A 6,000-nucleotide genomic window follows, 5' to 3' on the forward strand; every position below is an offset into this window, starting at 1 on the left:
CGGACTAGGTGGTCTCACACACTATATAGTGTCATGCTTCATCATTTGACCACCTAGACCCACCCAGGTAGGACAGTGCCACCTGGGCGGACTCAACCTCACTGATAAAGGAACAGGAGGGAGTGCGTAAATAAACTTGTTTCTGGAAAGATCGGGATCCAGCTAATCTACTGAAAAAACTAAAAACACCTAAGCAGACACCTGTGAAGAGCAACAAATTTAATGGTGGTGTCTGACTGGTGTAGTTAAAAAGGGGGGTTGGGACACCTCTGTGAGGACAAGGACTCACAGGGTCACCTAACTAATTAATAGCCAACATGTTTCTGCCCTCAGAAGTGAGCCAATGAAGGTCTCGGGGCATTCGTCAGGGCCTAGGATCCCTACGTCTCACGTTGGAGGAAAATACTCTATGGGGAAATCAAAGAGTGAAAAAATGGAAAATGAATGATCTACCTTACCCAAGGAATTACCTTGAGGCGGCCTATGGGGGAAAAACCAATAATTAGCACACTGGTGGCACACAGCACTGCAAAACCAACCAATTACACACGTGTCAAGGGGATGCATTCATGCACGAAACACATATGTTCAAAAAGGTAAAATACATGCGTGGAGTGACTGAATGGGTATATCTACACAAGTGGACAGTCCTATCACTGCAGGGAATTATAGTTCTTACCCTTTTCTTAGAGGCTGCTAGCCTCTGGTATCCAGGAGGGGGAGTGTCCCCTTATAGTCACACACTAAGGGAAAGAGATGAACATAAAGACGAAGTGAGGACAGGAACAGAAGTAGGCAGAATAGATACAGAGGAAGCATTAGGGGGGGAGCAAGTTCCCATTAAGAACCCACTATTGCTGGTAGAAAAATACTGGTTAAGAGAAACCGAAGTGGCTATAGACAATAAACATGAAAAGTAAGATTAAAAGCAATAAGGGCTTATCTGTGCTGCCTGTGATCCGATATGCCACTCACTACATCAAAGGGGACGCTAGCCGTGCGCCTATTTCGTCCTCTCCTTGGACCGCTTGAGACAAGTGGCTGAGGGAGAACGGTCTATTTATGGCTGTAAGATATTCCAGGTGCGCCCTGTTAGCGCGTTAATTGGAGTTCAATTGAGGTTAATCACCTCCGCGGGCCTCGTTGCGTTGCTAGCCTCGATATGATTGCCGTAATGGCGGGCGCACCGGCAAAGCCGGGGCGCCGGCATGAATGTGATCGAGTGCAAGGGCGGGCCTCTTTACGTTGATGGCCTCGATGTGCTTTACCGCACCCGCGGGCGCCCCAGCTGAGCCGGGGCGCCGGCATGAATGCGGGCGAGTGCAAGGGTGGAGCCCGAGCCGGAAGATTCCGGCCCGAGCGCCACCAGCGGAAGCCTCGCGTTTCCAGTGGCCGCTGGGAAATGTAGTTCCCAGCGGTCCCGTGGCCCTAAGGGCCAAGAAAGAAAAAAGAAAAAAGAAAAAAGAAGGAAAGGGTGAAGAAAAGGAAGGAGGGGGGGGGGAAAGGGGGGGACGAAAGAAAGGGAGGAGGGAGAAGAGGGAACAAAACGGACAGGGGGGGGGGGGGGAAGAGGGGGGACGGGAGTGAGGGGGATAGAAACAAAGTAGGGGGTAAAAGAACAGAGTGGTCCCAGGGCAAAGTCCCGTGAAGGATCAGGGTAGGGGGTGGGGAAAGCACAAAGGGGAGGGGGGGGAAAGAAAAAGATAGAGCAGAAGCCGACGGAAGGGAGGACTCATAAATTAGTAAGAGAAATCATTTATTGAGTGTGAACCAGGGGATCTCATCATTAAGACCATTGGTGTCCGTGTGTAATCTCCAGACCCAACGTTGTTCGGTCTGGAGCAATCTCTGTGTCATATTGGAGGACGATGGAGGTAGTTGCTCAATGACCGTCCAGTTTAAGTCATCTGCCGAATGTTTTTCCAGAAGGAAGGTGTTAGTCAATTTAATAGCCTCTCGTTTACAATGGATCGTACTCCTATGTTCGCAGATTCTTCTGGCGACCTTTCTAGATGTCATTCCCACGTATTTAAGGTTACAGGGGCATCTAATCAAATATATCACGTTTTTGCTGTTACAGTTGGTTAGGGATCTTTGAGCCCATGGAGTCTTAAGGTCTAGGTCTATTGTGGTTGATTTTTTAGTGAAACAGCAGACACTGCAGTTGCCACATGGGTAGTGTCCTCTTGGTGGTGGGAGGCCCCATAGTGTGGTTTGTGTCGTTAGGGAATTGTTTTTTTCTTTGGGTCTTGTGTGGACAACCATGTCCCGTATGTTTGTGGCTCTTTTAAACGCATGTAGTGGCTGCTGAAAAGGTAAACCCCCAGATATAAGGATTTTCCACTCATCTTTGATGATTTTCTGAATCTTATTGGATAGTGGGTTAAAGGTAGTCACACACACAATTTGTTCAGTGTCAGACGTCCTAGTGCGTGGTTGTAGTAGTTGATCCCTATTATTATTCCCCGCTCTTTTGTATGCTCTCTTCACCAGATGTGTGGGATAATCCTTGGTTTGCAGCTTACTAACCAATTTCTCAGCGTGTTTGCGGTAGTCTGTGAGGGTGGAACAATTCCGTCGCAGACGTAAAAATCTCCCTGTTGGTCAATTTTTACGTCTGCGACGGAATTGTTCCACCCTCACAGACTACCGCAAACACGCTGAGAAATTGGTTAGTAAGCTGCAAACCAAGGATTATCCCACACATCTGGTGAAGAGAGCATACAAAAGAGCGGGGAATAATAATAGGGATCAACTACTACAACCACGCACTAGGACGTCTGACACTGAACAAATTGTGTGTGTGACTACCTTTAACCCACTATCCAATAAGATTCAGAAAATCATCAAAGATGAGTGGAAAATCCTTATATCTGGGGGTTTACCTTTTCAGCAGCCACTACATGCGTTTAAAAGAGCCACAAACATACGGGACATGGTTGTCCACACAAGACCCAAAGAAAAAAACAATTCCCTAACGACACAAACCACACTATGGGGCCTCCCACCACCAAGAGGACACTACCCATGTGGCAACTGCAGTGTCTGCTGTTTCACTAAAAAATCAACCACAATAGACCTAGACCTTAAGACTCCATGGGCTCAAAGATCCCTAACCAACTGTAACAGCAAAAACGTGATATATTTGATTAGATGCCCCTGTAACCTTAAATACGTGGGAATGACATCTAGAAAGGTCGCCAGAAGAATCTGCGAACATAGGAGTACGATCTGTTGTAAACGAGAGGCTACTAAATTGACTAACCCCTTCCTTCTGGAAAAACATTCGGCAGATGACTTAAACTGGACGGTCATTGAGCAACTACCTCCATCGTCCTCCAATATGACACAGAGATTGCTCCAGACCGAACAACGTTGGGTCTGGAGATTACACACGGACACCAATGGTCTTAATGATGAGATCCCCTGGTTCACACTCAATAAATGATTTCTCTTACTAATTTATGAGTCCTCCCTTCCGTCCGCTTCTGCTCTATCTTTTTCTTCCCCCCCCCTCCCCTTTGTGCTTTCCCCACCCCCTACCCTGATCCTTCACGGGACTTTGCCCTGGGACCACTCTGTTCTTTTACCCCCTACTTTGTTTCTATCCCCCTCACTCCCGTCCCCCCTCTTCCCCCCCCCCCTGTCCGTTTTGTTCCCTCTTCTCCCTCCTCCCTTTCTTTCGTCCCCCCCTTTCCCCCCCCTCCTTCCTTTTCTTCACCCTTTCCTTCTTTTTTCTTTTTTCTTTCTTGGCCCTTAGGGCCACGGGACCGCTGGGAACTACATTTCCCAGCGGCCACTGGAAACGCGAGGCTTCCGCTGGTGGCGCTCGGGCCGGAATCTTCCGGCTCGGGCTCCACCCTTGCACTCGCCCGCATTCATGCCGGCGCCCCGGCTCAGCTGGGGCGCCCGCGGGTGCGGTAAAGCACATCGAGGCCATCAACGTAAAGAGGCCCGCCCTTGCACTCGATCACATTCATGCCGGCGCCCCGGCTTTGCCGGTGCGCCCGCCATTACGGCAATCATATCGAGGCTAGCAACGCAACGAGGCCCGCGGCGGTGATTAACCTCAATTGAACTCCAATTAACGCGCTAACAGGGCGCACCTGGAATATCTTACAGCCATAAATAGACCGTTCTCCCTCAGCCACTTGTCTCAAGCGGTCCAAGGAGAGGACGAAATAGGCGCACGGCGAGCGTCCCCTTTGATGTAGTGAGTGGCATATCGGATCACAGGCAGCACAGATAAGCCCTTATTGCTTTTAATCTTACTTTTCATGTTTATTGTCTATAGCCACTTCGGTTTCTCTTAACCAGTATTTTTCTACCAGCAATAGTGGGTTCTTAATGGGAACTTGCTCCCCCCCTAATGCTTCCTCTGTATCTATTCTGCCTACTTCTGTTCCTCTCCTCACTTCGTCTTTATGTTCATCTCTTTCCCTTAGTGTGTGACTATAAGGGGACACTCCCCCTCCTGGATACCAGAGGCTAGCAGCCTCTAAGAAAAGGGTAAGAACTATAATTCCCTGCAGTGATAGGACTGTCCACTTGTGTAGATATACCCATTCAGTCACTCCACGCATGTATTTTACCTTTTTGAACATATGTGTTTCGTGCATGAATGCATCCCCTTGACACGTGTGTAATTGGTTGGTTTTGCAGTGCTGTGTGCCACCAGTGTGCTAATTATTGGTTTTTCCCCCATAGGCCGCCTCAAGGTAATTCCTTGGGTAAGGTAGATCATTCATTTTCCATTTTTTCACTCTTTGATTTCCCCATAGAGTATTTTCCTCCAACGTGAGACGTAGGGATACTAGGCCCTGACGAATGCCCCGAGACCTTCATTGGCTCACTTCTGAGGGCAGAAACATGTTGGCTATTAATTAGTTAGGTGACCCTGTGAGTCCTTGTCCTCACAGAGGTGTCCCAACCCCCCTTTTTAACTACACCAGTCAGACACCACCATTAAAATTGTTGCTCTTCACAGGTGTCTGCTTAGGTGTTTTTAGTTTTTTCAGTAGATTAGCTGGATCCCGATCTTTCCAGAAACAAGTTTATTTACGCACTCCCTCCTGTTCCTTTAACAGTGAGGTTGAGTCCGCCCAGGTGGCACTGTCCTACCTGGGTGGGTCTAGGTGGTCAAATGATGAAGCATGACACTATATAGTGTGTGAGACCACCTAGTCCGTAAAAGGAAATCCCTTTCTTCCCACCCCCCGTTGTTCCTCTTCGTATATGCACTCGGCAATTTCCAACTGACATTCCACTGACTTTACCCTTCCAAATAGGAATACATACAACCCAGGGCTACGCTAATATCCGCGACGTCCTCTTTTAGAGAACCCCGTACTTTCGTGTGTATTTTACCATTATAGAAATGCCACTTTTAGAAAGTGAGCGTTTCTCTGTCCTTATGACTCCGGTGTTTTGCAGCTGGACTCCAATTCACGTCTGGGGCCTAGTGACAGCTGGGCTTTGGGCATACTTTTCAGACAGCCTGTACACAGCGAGAGTGGAGGTGTCACAAGAGTGCATCTGCATATTGAATGGTCTTCCTGGGCTGGGAGAAGTAGTGGCGGGCACACCTGCATCTGTAAAGGCTGTGCCCTGACCTCACACAAAGGGCTCGTTTACCCCCGCTGATGTCTGGAGCCAGTACTGGAGGACAAAGAGGACATCCCTGGAGCCAGTTAGTACTGGTTGGAACCTCCTCTTCCCCTTTTCAGGAGGCTGCGCAAAATAAATATAATTACAGGGGGTTGTCCCCCACATTTTTAGAGCACTTTTGGGCTTGGGACCGAACCTCTGCCAGAGAGACTGCCTGACTGCACAAAGGACTCATCTGGACTGCTCTTCCTTTGTTGACCTGCTGACTAGTGGTTGCTGGGTGGCCTGAAGGACTCATCTGGATTGCTTTTCTGCATGTTTCCCTGCTAACAGCCTTTCCCCTGACTCTGGACTGCCAGCGTTCTGTGGGGCAGCTACAGGAACCATCACCGG

This window comes from Pleurodeles waltl, chromosome 4_2 (assembly GCF_031143425.1).
Source record: "Pleurodeles waltl isolate 20211129_DDA chromosome 4_2, aPleWal1.hap1.20221129, whole genome shotgun sequence".
NCBI lineage: Eukaryota > Metazoa > Chordata > Amphibia > Caudata > Salamandridae > Pleurodeles > Pleurodeles waltl.